The sequence below is a fragment of the Rutidosis leptorrhynchoides genome, chromosome 1 (genome assembly GCF_046630445.1).
Source record: "Rutidosis leptorrhynchoides isolate AG116_Rl617_1_P2 chromosome 1, CSIRO_AGI_Rlap_v1, whole genome shotgun sequence".
Classification (NCBI taxonomy): domain Eukaryota; kingdom Viridiplantae; phylum Streptophyta; class Magnoliopsida; order Asterales; family Asteraceae; genus Rutidosis; species Rutidosis leptorrhynchoides.
The window spans coordinates 376,690,885-376,706,077 of NC_092333.1; positions in this window are offsets into that span (position 1 = coordinate 376,690,885).

Consider the following 15,193-nt stretch of genomic DNA (forward strand, 5'->3'; position numbering starts at 1 on the left):
AACTTAATCTTTATATGATTTCGATACGATAAGCAAAGTATGTAATGTTAAGTTTAGAAAACTTTGGAAACAATGTTCATACATTCATTTAACCTCGACCAATTCCCGACAATTCACGAACAACTATTTGTAAATAGATACATATGTATCTAAATATTATAATTTGAAATATTATTTGAAATAATATATGATTTATTTGTTGGAAATAAATATGTAAAATAATATGCGATATAATAAAAACTATTATTATAAATATATAGATATATATATATATATATATATATATATATATATATATATATATATATATATATATATATATATATATATATATATTATGTGTATAAATATTACTTGTAAATATATAAATAATCTATTTGTTTAAGAATATATAATATATTTATTTTAGTAGTTAAACTTGCTATTTAAAACTGTTTATATATAGAAAGAGAATATATTAAAATTTAACGATTTCGAGCTTAAATAGTAAACGATTGTATTACTCGGTTGGCGTTTCGCTAGTGTTCATGTAGATCTAATACATATATATTAAAGATTAAGATAAAAGTTGAACTGTAAATTGATTACGAAGATTTTAGATTTGTTAAAAATATTTTTACCTTTTTAAGTTTGAATATTAGTACTCCGTACATATAAATTGGAACAGAAAATAAATAACTATCGAACCTTTTTGATCAGGTTTCAAACAGTTAATGAGTGAAATAAATATATATGTTTAATCTAAAAATTTGGAATATTTAGGAACACTTTTATACGTTAACTGTTTAGCAATGGACACGATATCATATCTATGATAAACTATCGGTACAATAGGACATAGGTAATGGCTGGTTTACTATTTATTACTGTGTTAAATGATTGATTCATTTATGTATGCATTTACATATTTAAACATATTCACCACATACACACATATATAAGTATAATCACACACACTACATACACGACTCCTCTTCTCCACAACCACCATCGCCACCTCTACACCACCGGCCACCATCGTACGAGCCACCATCACCAACGAACCCATTTCATCAAGATCATCGAAGTACCGTCGTATTATTTTTGTAACCGAGACCACCATTAAACACCCACTTCACAACACCATCTTCTTCACCAAACCACCACTTCACCACCACTCTACTGCCACTGTTCCTGTTCTTTCTGTTTTTAAGCTGTCACTGCTACTACAGTGTGTCAAAACAGCCGCCAACAAATGAGCTGTTACTGCTGCTCTTAGTTTCTATCTTTCACTAGTTCACAAACTCAAAGACCACCATAAACCCACCCCAAAAACCTTCTCGAACTGTTGCATACTCATGTGTTTCAGTTTTGAAAACCATCAAGAACAACCACACAAAAACCGAAGACAGCTGCACATCATGTTTCTACTTTCTGTTTCTATTTAAGTCAAGCCAAGAATCACCACAAACACAACCCGTTAACCTATTTACTGTTTCCACAGCCAAAAACCCTAAAACATTGAAACCTATTAAGGATGTAACATCCCAACCCGTTATCCAACCAAATACGCAGCAATAATTTTTTTTTTTACACAGTGTAGTGCGCCGAGCGCACCCCACCCAGTGTGCGGCACGCACAGTGGGCTGGGACAGGTCTTATCAAATTATTCGTTTTACGCTAAAAGATCTACCACTTCCCGACACTTTTAGACGAAACGCTTTTAACAACACATTACCGTAAGTAAAACTAACACGTTTTGATAATAAACAAGTTTTACGACAACGGGCCCACATCGGCCCGTTTTACGAATTAAGTACGAAATACAATTTTCGACCACATGTTTCTAACACAAAATAAAAGCCGAGCATGGCAATTGGGGATACGCTACCCAATCCTAATCAAATCCAAAAGCAAGTCCACTAATCCCCGCGCTCACCCGAGCCACTGCCTCCAATGCAAATCTATAAAAAGGTAAACAACGAGAGGGTAAGCTAACGCTTAGTGAATGCAATAATTATACATATACATATATAATATACCTACTTACAAACACTCACACAAATACCTCATACACGCTAGCAAATTTACATAGCATACCTTCGCAAGTATAACTCTAAATTCTTCAAGACTACAAGCTAGCACAACATCAACATATATATAACTCGAATAATATAATATGCTACACTACAACACACAACCATGGTTAACCAATAGTACAAAGGAATCGTACTTCGAATTTCCCATCGGTGTTCCCAACAACCGTTAGCGTACAACGAATTATAACACTAACCCCGGAGTGGTATCGATCGCCCGAACTTTAAACCCACCCGTCACGTGTAATGTGGTATCGAACGCCCGAACTTTAAAGCCACTATACACGCCCACACACATACATGACATGGTATCGAACGCCCGAACTTAAACCCATATCATATATTGACCCGATGTGGTATCGACCGCCCGAACTTAAACCCACATCGAATCTTGTACAAGTAAATACATTATATACACACATGTATAATCATTCCACTCACCTTGTCGCCTTGATGAAATGCTACCGAATAATCCGCAACTCGTCGATGGAATGTACCTATTTCATCATCACAAATACAACAACACACTTAGAGTGGATTTACAAACTGATAATGCTAAAAACGAACATATATTTCATAGCATTATTCCTCAAGAAAGACAAGCTTTTAGTTGCAATTGTTCTATTTACAAGTGATATTCGTTTAAATAATAAAAGGTGAAGACAAAAGACAGATTCGACGAATTGAAGACGCAAACGACCAAAAAGCTCAAAAGAATAAAAGACAATCAAAGAGGTTCCAATTATTGATAAAAAACGTCTCGAAATTACAAGAGTACAAGATTCAAAACGCAAAGTACAAAATATAAAATTGTACGCAAGGACGTTCGAAAATCCGGAACCGGGACCAGAGTCAACTCTTAACGCTCGACGCAACGGACTAAAAATTACAAGTTAACTATGTATATAAATATAATATAATATATAATTAATTATATTAATTATATATATATTATACATATATTATAAACCGTCGGTAAACAAAGAGCCAAACTCCTATGAGCTGTAAAAGTAACCTCCGCGACTCGCGGAGTTTAAAGGCAAAATTGGCCGCGAGTCGCGGAGCCCCAAAATGAAAAACTGCCTATAAAGCCAACCAAAATGAAAAACTGCCTATAATTAATTATATCAATCTTTTTCTTCTCTTATCATACGTAAAATATATATATATATATTTATAATTTATATTTTAATTTTAATTATAATTCTAATAATAAGGGTATGTTAGCGAATGTTGTAAGGGTGTAAGTCGAAATTCTGTCCGTGTAACGCTACACTATTTTTAATCATTGTAAGTTATGTTCAACCTTTTTATATTAATGTCTCGTAGCTAAGTTATTATTATGCTTATTTAATCCGAAGTAATCATGATGTTGGGCTAATTACTAAAATTGGGTAATTGGGCTTTGTACCATAATTGGGGTTTGGACAAAAGAACGACACTTGTGGAAATTAGACTATGAGCTATTAATGGGCTTTATATTTGTTTAACTAAATGATAGTTTGTTAATGTTAATATAAAGATTTACAATTGGGCGTCCCTATAAATTACCATATACACTCGATCGGACACGATGGGCGGGGTATTTATATGTACGAATAATCGTTCATTTAACCGGACACGGAAATGGATTAATAGTTAATAAACTTGTTGAAACAGGGGTGAATTACATTCAAGGGTAATTGGTGTAATTGTTAACAAAGTAGTAAAACCTTGGTTTACACGCAGTCGATAACCTGGTGTATTCATTAAACAAAGTGTTAAAACCTTGTTACAATTCGAATCCCCAATTAGTTGGAATATTTAACTTCGGGTATAAGAATAATTTGACGAGGACACTCGCACTTTATATTTACGACTGATGGACTGTTATGGACAAAAACCAGACGGACATATTAAATAATCCAGGACAAAGGACAATTAACCCATGGGCATAAAACTAAAATCAACACGTCAAACATCATGATTACGGAAGTTTAAATAAGCATAATTCTTTTATTTCATATTTAATTTCCTTTATTTTATATTTAATTGCACTTCTAATTATCGCACTTTTATTTATTATTATTTAATTGCACTTTTAATTATCGTCCTTTTTAATTATCGCAAGTTTATTTTATCGCACTTTTATTATTCGCAATTTCATTATCGTTATTTACTTTACGCTTTAATTTAAGTCTTGTATTTATTTTATATTTTACATTAGGTTTTAACTGCGACTAAAGTTTTAAAATCGACAAAACGGTCATTAAACGGTAAAAACCCCCCTTTATAATAATAATATTACTTATATATATATTTGTATTTTTATAAAAGTAAACTAATATAGCGTTAAGCTTTGTTTAAAGATTTCCCTGTGGAACGAACCGGACTTACTAAAAACTACACTACTGTACGATTAGGTACACTGCCTATAAGTGTTGTAGCAAGGTTTAAGTATATCCATTCTCTAAATAAATAAATATCTTGTGTAAAATTGTATCGTATTTAATAGTGTTTCGTTGTAAACTTCAATAGTATTTTATACCCCTTAGCTTTGACATCAAGTATTTTTGGCGCCGCTGCCGGGGACACTCTTAAACGCCGGAAGCGCAACGCTAATAAAAAAAAAAGATTTTTAGTTTACTTCTATTAAAAGTCGCTTTTGTAAAAATATGTTTTAAATATTCGAAAATATAAAAAGAAAAACAAAAATATAAGTATTTTTAAGATTTTGTTAAATATTTAAGTTGATTAAGTTTCTTTATTTTTATTTTAGTTTATAAAAAATATAAGTTTTATTTAAATATCTTTTATTTATATAAAAACAGAAAACAGAAAATAAAAAAAATAAATAAATAAAGAAAAAACGCGTCGAATTTAATAAGCTGTCATCTGAATTTCTGAACCCCGCGACTCGCGGGGTTTGATGCTTTTATTACCGCAACTCGCGGAGTGACTCTGACATGCGACAGAACCCTAATTCAACATTTATTACGGATTATTAATTATTATTATTATTATTTAACCCTAATAATTATTATTATTATTATTAGTTTTATTTTAACTTTTACTTTTTAATTAATTTGTATTTTTAGTTTAATTAATTTATTTAAATTGTAAAATTAATAGTTTAATAAAATAAATAATATAAAAATAATATTTTTATAAAAATTGTACTTTTTACAACTTTTTGTATATTTTTATATTTTGTCCCTTTTTAATCATTTTAGCGTAATATTTGTATTTTTAGCTCATATTTAATTTTAAACTTAGTTTTTGCCATAGTCATTTTTACTCCTAGATTTTTAGGCTTTGCCGTAGAATTCCTTAAGTGCTTTTTCTTTAGACTAAGATTTAGGTACTTTAGAATTTTGCGACGCCTTTTTAAGTTTTAGTTTCTTTTTAAGTTATTTCCATTTGGGATTTAGTTTTTCCTGTAAGCTTTAATATTTTTAGACAACTTTTACTATGTATCAATTATCATTCCAATTAGTAATTTCAATTTGCGATTATAATTTTAAGTTAGTTGTAGTAATAAGGTTAGGTTAGTCAAGTATTTTTAAGTTTTTATAAGTTTCTTTTATTTTTCCGTCACCTTTTATTTTTCAACCTTTTTTCTTTTTCGACCTTTTGCGACGAACTCTTTTTCTCTCTTATTTCTCTCCATTCTAGTTTTTAGGACTTAGAATTTTTTCTACTTCTTCTCTAAATTTCTTAAAATTACGAAAATTTATTTTAAGTGGTTAAATTGATAGACATCAAAATTTTCTGGTTCGTAGTAATAGTTGGATTTGTACGTGGACCGGGTTATTGGAGCCAAACAGTCCTCAATTATATTGAGATCAAACGAATCCTGCCCCTCTGCTGCATCTTTTGGCTATTCGAAACGTGGGCAAAATCAGAAAAGTCTATTAATTGGATAACTTATTATAATTTTTCTTTCCTTTTTAAAACTAATAGGATATTCAGTGAATGCATCGAGCAAGACGTTCATCACCTTTTGTACGTTCACCACCTGTAACTAGATCAAGACATTTAGCAAATATAACCGCCGTTGATTTTTCTTTAGAATCGTCATCCAGTAGACCAAGTACTTCAGTTCAAATTTCTGATAATCCATTTTTTGAACCCAACCTCACAATTGAGAATCCGGAGAATATTCAGGAACGGTTCATAGATCCTGAACCATTAAACTTTCCTCCGGAGCCACCAATTATTCAAACAGAGATTGTTGAGGAACGAACCATTAAATCAGAATCATCTAGTGATACCGATTCAACAAATTCAATTATGGAGAATCTGGAACCTTTAAGTATGGAAGACCGAATGAGAGCTAAACGCACTGGCCAAGGTCACGCAATTACTCATCCAGACATTAATGCGCCAGATTATGAAATCAAAGGACAAATTCTACACATGGTGACTAATCAATGCCAATTTAGTGGTGCGCCGAAGGAAGATCCTAATGAACATTTACGTACCTTTAATAGGATCTACACACTATTTAAAATCCGAGAAGTGGAGGATGAACAGATATATCTCATGTTATTTCCCTGGACTTTAAAGGGAGAAGCCAAAGATTGGTTGGAATCATTACCTGAAGGGGCGATTGATACATGGGATGTTTTAGTTGAGAAATTTCTTAAACAATTCTTTCCTGCATCTAAAGTCGTAAGACTTCAAGCAGAAATTGTTACGCTTACACAGAAACCAAATGAAACTCTATATGAGGCGTGGACAAGATATGGAAAGTTATTAAGAGGATGTCCGCAACATGGTTTAGACACCTGTCAAATAGTACAAATATTCTACCAAGGATGCGACATCACTACAAGAAAAGACATAGATATAGCAGCTGGTGGTTCTATTATTAAGAAAACCGAAACTGATGCTTACAAAATTATTGATAACACTGCTTCCCACTCACATGAGTGGCACCAAGAAAAAGATATCGTTAGATCATCTAAAGCAGCTAGAGCCGATTCTAGCCATGACTTAGATTCCATTTCCGCAAAGATAGATGCTGTGGAGAGACGAATGGAAAAGATGACTAAAGATATTCACTCAATACGAATTAGTTGTGAGCAGTGTGGAGGACCACATTTGACAAAAGATTGTCTCAGTATTGAATTAACAATGGAACAAAGAGAGAATATTTCATACATAAACCAAAGGCCTGGAAATAATTATCAGAATAATTATCAACCGCCAAGACCGATTTACAATCAAAACCAGAATTATAACCGGAATATTCCATACAACAACCAACAAAGTCCTAGCAATCAACAAGTATCCAATAATACTTATAATCAGCAAAGACCTAATTTTCAAAACAAACCACCACAACAAACCGATGATAAAAAGCCAAATTTAGAAGATATGATGACAAAGCTAGTTGAAACTCAAACGCAGTTTTTCACATCTCAGAAACAAACCAATGAACAAAATGCTCAAGCATTTAGAAATCAACAAGCTTCTATTCAAAATCTGGAACAAGAAGTAAGTAACCTAGCAAGGTTAATAGGTGAAAAAAAACCGGGAAGTCTACCTAGTGATACAAATGCTAACCCCCGGAATGAAACAGCTAAAGCCATTACCACAAGAAGTGGTACAACACTTAAACCACCTGAAATACCTGTAACTTCTGATGAAGCCATTCCTAGTCCACAAGAACCACAACCTGATCAAGATAAGGAAAAAAAACCGGTAGTTGAAAAGGTTAATGAAGATAACACAGTTAAGGATAAACCTTATGTTAAACCATACCAACCACCACTTCCTTACTCGAGTAAAATGAAGAAAGAGAAACTTGAAGCCGAGCAATCCAAATTCTTGGATATGTTTAAACAGATAAATGTAAATCTTCCTTTCATTGATGTGATTTCAGGAATGCCTAGATATGCTAAATTCTTGAAAGATCTAATCTCAAATAGAAAGAAAATGGAAGAACTCTCGGCTGTTACTATGAATGCTAATTGTTCAGCAGTGCTGTTGAATAAGATACCAGAAAAATTATCTGATCCAGGAAGTTTCACAATTCCATGTTTTCTGGGTAGTCTTAGTTCAATAAAAGCATTGGCAGACTTAGGTGCTAGTATAAATCTAATGCCGTATTCACTATACACTAAACTAGACCTTGGAGAATTGAAACCAACCAGAATAAGCATACAACTAGCCGATAGATCAATAAAATATCCTAGAGGGATAATGGAGAACATGCTAGTTAAAGTTGGTACTTTAGTATTTCCAGTAGATTTTGTTGTTCTGGACATGGAAGAAGATTCTCAAGTTCCTCTCATATTAGGAAGACCATTCTTAAACACGGCTAAAGCAATGATAGACGTGTTCGGTAAGAAACTGACCCTAAGTATAGAGGATGAGAGTGTTACCTTTTCAGTTGATAGAGCAATGCAACAACCACAATCTGCAGATGATACATGTTATTATATTCAAACTATATATGCACATGCAGAATTATTAGAAGAATTTCCAGAATTACAAGGAACAGGAGAATGTTCTTTAGGAGAAGGTAATGAACCAATTGATGAAGCTGAAATGTTAGCTACACTTATAGCTAATGGATATGAACCAACAACAGAAGAAATTCAAATGCTAAAAGAAGAAGACAGATATCGATATAAATCATCGATAGAAGAACCTCCGAAATTAGAGTTAAAGCCACTTCCAAACCATTTGGAATACGCTTATTTACATGGTGAATCTGAATTACCTGTAATAATATCGTCTTCTCTTACTGAAAATGAGAAATCACAACTCATTTCTGTGTTGAAAGCTCATAAACCAGCCATTGCATGGAAGATTCATGATATTAAAGGAATAAGTCCTTCGTATTGCACACATAAAATCCTTATGGAAGAAGGTCATAAAACGTATGTGCAACGCCAACGAAGACTAAATCCTAATATGCAAGATGTAGTTAAGAAAGAGATTATTAAACTGCTAGATGCAGGTTTAATTTATCCAATCTCTGATAGTCCATGGGTAAGCCCAGTTCAATGCGTGCCTAAGAAGGGTGGCATGACTGTCATTACAAATGAGAAAAATGAGCTTATTCCTACTAGGACTGTAACAGGATGGCGTGTATGTATTGATTATAGAAAATTAAATGACGCCACCAGAAAAGATCACTTTCCCTTACCTTTCATTGATCAAATGTTGGAAAGATTAGCCGGAAATAGCTACTATTGTTTTCTAGATGGATTTTCCGGATATTTTCAAATTCCAATAGCACCCGAGGACCAAGAGAAAACCACATTCACGTGCCCTTATGGTACTTTTGCTTACAAACGCATGCCATTTGGACTTTGTAACGCCCCTGCAACCTTTCAAAGGTGTATGATGGCGATTTTTCACGACATGATAGAAGAATGCATGGAAGTTTTCATGGATGACTTTTCAGTCTTCGGTGATACATTTAAATCATGTCTAATTAATCTGGAACGAATGCTAATTAGATGCGAAAAATCAAATCTAGTACTTAATTGGGAGAAATGCCATTTCATGGTTAAAGAAGGCATCGTTCTTGGACATAAAATTTCAAAAGAAGGAATTGAAGTGGATAGAGCTAAAGTAGATGTAATTGCTAAACTTCCACATCCCACCAATGTTAGAGGAGTTAGGAGTTTTCTAGGGCATGCCGGTTTTTACCGACGTTTCATAAAAGATTTTTCTAAAATTGCCACTCCTATGAATAAACTCCTAGAAAAGGATGCTCCATTCATCTTTTCAGATGAGTGTATCAAATCTTTTAATATTCTTAAAGAGAAACTCACTAATGCACCGATCATGATAACACCAAATTGGAATCTACCATTTGAACTAATGTGCGATGCAAGTGATTTTGCAATGGGAGCCGTTTTAGGACAAAGGATTGAAAAACGATTTCAACCTATATATTATGCTAGTAAGACGTTACAAGGAGCACAAACGAACTATACAACTACTGAAAAAGAACTCCTTGCTATTGTCTTTGCTTTTGACAAATTTCGATCATATCTCGTTCTAGCAAAAACGGTGGTCTATACCGACCATTCTGCTCTTAGATACCTATTTTCAAAACAATATGCTAAACCAAGATTAATCCGTTGGATCTTACTCTTACAAGAGTTTGATATTGAAATCCGAGATAAAAGAGGAGCAGAAAATCTCGCCGCTGATCATCTTTCTCGTCTTGAAAATCCCGAATTAGAAGTTCTAAATGAATCGGCCATACAAGACAACTTTCCTGATGAATATCTATTGAAGATAGATTATAAAGAAATACCATGGTTTGCAGACTATGAAAACTACTTAGTTTGTGGATTCCTTGAAAAAGGATTATCGTACCAAAGACGAAAGAAATTCTTCAGTGATATAAAACACTATTTCTGGGAAGATCCACATCTGTTTAAAAGTTGTCCCGATGGAATAATACGCCGATGTGTATTTGGAGATGAAGCTAGTAAAATTTTAAACCATTGTCATACAGGACCAACAGGAGGGCATTATGGGCCTCAACTAACAGCAAGAAAAGTTTATGAAGCTGGATTCTATTGGCCTACAATTTACAAAGACGCACACCTTCTTTGCAAATCCTGTGATGCATGTCAAAGGGCCGGAAAAATAAGTCAACGTGATGAAATGCCACAAAATGTCATCCAAGTATGTGAAGTATTTGACATTTGGGGTATTGACTTTATGGGTCCATTTCCAAAATCTCATAATAATCTATATATACTCGTAGCCATTGATTATGTATCTAAATGGGCGGAAGCACAAGCTCTCCGAACTAACGATGCACGAGTTGTAGTCAACTTTTTAAAACGTCTTTTTGCAAGGTTTGGAACACCGAAAGCTTTAATAAGTGATCGGGGTACTCATTTCTGTAATAATCAACTTGAGAAAGTTCTTAAAAGATATGGAGTAACTCATAAAATCTCCACCGCATATCATCCACAAACAAGTGGACAAGTTGAAAATACCAACCGAGCTTTAAAACGTATTCTAGAGAAAACCGTAGGATCAAATCCGAAGGAATGGTCCATTAAATTGGAGGATGCACTCTGGGCTTTTAGAACAGCCTACAAAACTCCAATTGGAACCACACCTTTTAGACTTGTTTATGGAAAAGCATGTCATCTTCCAGTAGAAATTGAACACAAAGCATTTTGGGCTTTGAAGACATGTAATCTTGATTTACATGAAGCCGGACGTCTACGATTAAGTCAACTAAACGAATTAGAAGAATTAGGACATGAAGCATACGAAAATTCGTTAATCTATAAAGAAAGAACGAAGAAATGGCATGATAAAAGAATCAGAAGTTCAAAAGAATTTAAAGAAGGAGACAGAGTTCTTCTTTTCAATTCACGATTCAAGCTATTTCCTGGAAAATTGAAATCAAGATGGTCTGGACCATTCATAGTCAAAAGAGTTTTCCCATACAGAACGATAGAATTGATAAATTCAAATGGGATTGAATTTAAAGTTAATGGTCACAGAGTTAAACATTACATACATGGTCCGATGGAAGTCGACAACGAAGTTAATCACAATTTCGACACCACAGCTAACTAAGTGTGGGGAGAATCAAGTCTTTAAAGGATAATATGTATTTCTGTTAGAGTTAGATTGTCTGTTTTCGTATAGTTCTCGAAAATGGATCCCGAATGGTCTTTCCCTAGCAGACCCTAAAGAACTAGTCTTCTCCCCCCATTCTGAATTTTTATTTTTTTTAGGTTTTTACGAAATGAAGACTGCCTGTGAACTAAACCATGGTCTAATGCTACACGCTTTGATCACTAAAAGAAATAATGACATACTACCGAGTGAATTAGTATCAGTAATCAGAGAAAGAATGGACGGAGTTAGAAAAGAATCTAGATGCGAAGATAATAAGTTACAATTTGGTAAAGGAAAATCAAAATCCGCAGCGAAAAGAAGAGCACGACACCTAGAACGATGTCACAAATGCGGAAAATGGTCACATGAAGGTAAATGTTCAAATAATCAAACCTATTCAAATACCGAATTTGTTACTTTATGCAGAGACGGACCGTTCATATGTTTAGAAGAAAACACACTGAATGCTCGAGGTTACGCCTATGTAGCCATGGAAAATTAATTAAACCGACTATCTTATAAATGGGATAGATCATATAACTAAGAAATCTATCTCATAGGTATGTCTGTACAGTTTTTATTTTTTATTTTTATTTTTAACCTTTTGATAATAAACGCTAATTTGTTCGCTAAAAAGTATTAAATTGGTATTGAATAAAATTAGGTTTGGCGACCGAAATTATTGATATCATTCAAAAATTTATTACATCACTGCGAAATTTAACGTTTATTTTTAAGGTATAAATATCTTTAATCAATCAACCCAAAATATTTCAAAAATTCGTCATGAGTTAAATTAGGTCTTGGAACCGAAATTACTTTACCGAAAAGAGGGGCGCATATTTTTGATAATATTTGATTGATTAAAGTGGGATAAAAAGACAAAAAGATTTTTAATTTTATTTTTACCATGTTTTTAAAATTAATATTTAAATCTTAAATTAATATTGTAAACTTTGTAAAAAAAATATATATTTAAAATTGTAAATATTTGAAAAAAAATTAATATAAGTTTGGTGTAAATTTATAATATGAATTTTTAAATTAATATTGGTGTGAACTTTTAATTTTTAAAATATGAATTTTTAATTTTATGCATTTCAAATTTTAAGTTTGGTGTGAATTTTTAATATTAATTTTGAATTTTATATTTAAGTTGTATGAATTTAAAAACAAAAATTTACTTTATCTCATTAAGTTAAGAATATGATTTTTAAAATTCGTCATAAGTTGAAGACTAGGTCTTTAAACCGAAATTGCTTTACCCGAGGGAGGGACGAGAACTTTTATTATCATTATTTTTAATCTTATTGAATTAAAGTATGCCAAAAACATTGAAAAAACTCAAAAATCTTAGCTTTTAAAACAATCGCTACAAAAAGACAAATTTTAAAATTTTGTCGAAGGACGGACTAGGACATCGACCCGAAACGACCTCGTCCTAAATAACAAGGGAAACAAAATTTTAAAATTAATTACTTAATTGTTTTCATAAGTTAATGATTATAAAAAAAAAAAAAAAAAAAAATATACCAAACTCCGTGACTCGCGGAGTTTGGAGCTTAAATCTCCGCGACTCGCGGAGGGATGAAAAATCAGAAAAAAAATAAAGAGCTGGAACAGATCAGTCCCAACCCCAAAACAATAAAAACCTGCGAAAAACTGCACGCGAAAAACCCGAAAAATACACCTCAAAATCACAATTTTTAACCGTTAATCACCAAATCTTTTGCTAAAATCATGTTGAGAAGGATGCTATCTAAGAATTACTCAAGAAAAACGGTAAATTTCTACACCTAAACACCATTTAATCCGAAATTTGGTGTTCTTGAGTCATTTTTTTCCCAATTTGATTTTGATGCTTTTTAGTGTAATTAGGCTTAAATTGTTTATGTATTATGCTTGTATAACCTAGATTGATGCTGTTTAACATGATTAGAAGCCTTAAACTTCAAATTTTGAGTAATCTAGGGTTTGTGTTCTTGAGCAAATTTGGGGCTTTTTGATATAAACAGGTTATGGCCGATTTTTGTCATGAATTGTTGCTAAAATAAGTAGTGTAACATGTCTAGGTAGTTAAATGATCCAAACTTTGAGCCTAAATATGATTTTTGAGAATTAAAGTGGACTTTTTCAAGTCTAAAATTCATGAACTTAATTTTTGAAAGATAATGCCATTTGAGACTTGTTTAATTGCTAGTAATGATTATTTTGACATGTTATTTGAGTTGAATGCTTATGAACTTGGCGAACATTTTCGTATATGCTTATTTGAAAAAGTGTAGATTTGATAAAAATGTGAAAATGAGCTTAAGTTTGATATAAATTGATAATGTCATTGTAATTATTTTGATTGATGATTTTGCTGACACTAATGCATATTTGGATGCACAAAAATTGTGTTTGATGTGTTTTACAGAATGAAAGGGGTGAATCTTCATCCCAAGCCCGCAATGCTCCTGCTGAGAATTTGGAACAACAGGAGGTGGATAACTACTACAAGCAGGATATACCTCATCCAGTCATGACCTTTTCTGATATGCACTTGGAAGAGTTGCACCCGAACCTGAGATTTGACAGACTTTGGATAGATTATCCAAAATATCAAAGGGGTTTGCATACTCTTCATTCTAAGGTTGTTGAGGTACCAAGGGTCATAGAATGGGGACCCTTAGAAGCTGTAGAATTGGCCGGGCCAATTAGGGAATTACTTGTACAGAGGTATGGTAATTCTACTTTTAATGACTGGGTACGTTTATTCACCATGCGTAGACCTGTATATAAAGTATGGTGTGAAGAATTGTTGTGTAGTATAGAGTTGAATGATCGGGTAGCTAGTTTAACCGATCGTTATTTTATTAGATTTTTGTTAGGCGGTTCGATGCGCCACATGTCTTTACTGGACATGGCTCAGGCTTTACGTATATATACGCCTGAGGAGTTAGCGTCTGCCGATTGTAGAGGATTGATACTAAACGGTAGAAAGATAGATGAAAATTTTGATACACACGGTGTGTGGAGTCAAATGACAAGCCATCACCGTTTCAAAGGGGGAAATTACTCTTATTTGGATATAGATAGAGCCGAATTAAGAGTGATACATAGGTTTTTAGCTAATTCGATTACACAAAGGGGTAAGAACAAGGAAAAAGTAAATGAACAGGATTTGTTTTACCATATGTGTATTCGAGACCCACAAAGCGCTGTAAGTATACCATATTGTGTGGGTTATTATTTATCAGCTATGGTTCGGGGGATGCGACCGCATAGCATAATAGGAGGTGGTATTTTTATTACTTTGATTGGTGAATATCTCGGTGTGGATATAAGTCGGGGGGATTATTAGTAGAAGAACCAGAACCCCGCGATACTATAGGTTTAAATGTATACCATGGTGCGAAAGTTTTGAAGAGGCGAAATAACGCCGCAGTACGATACCATGGTAGACATCCACAGGTGGAGAGAAACCAACAGCAAGGTAATGTAGGAGGGGGGAATGAGATGCAAGAAATGCA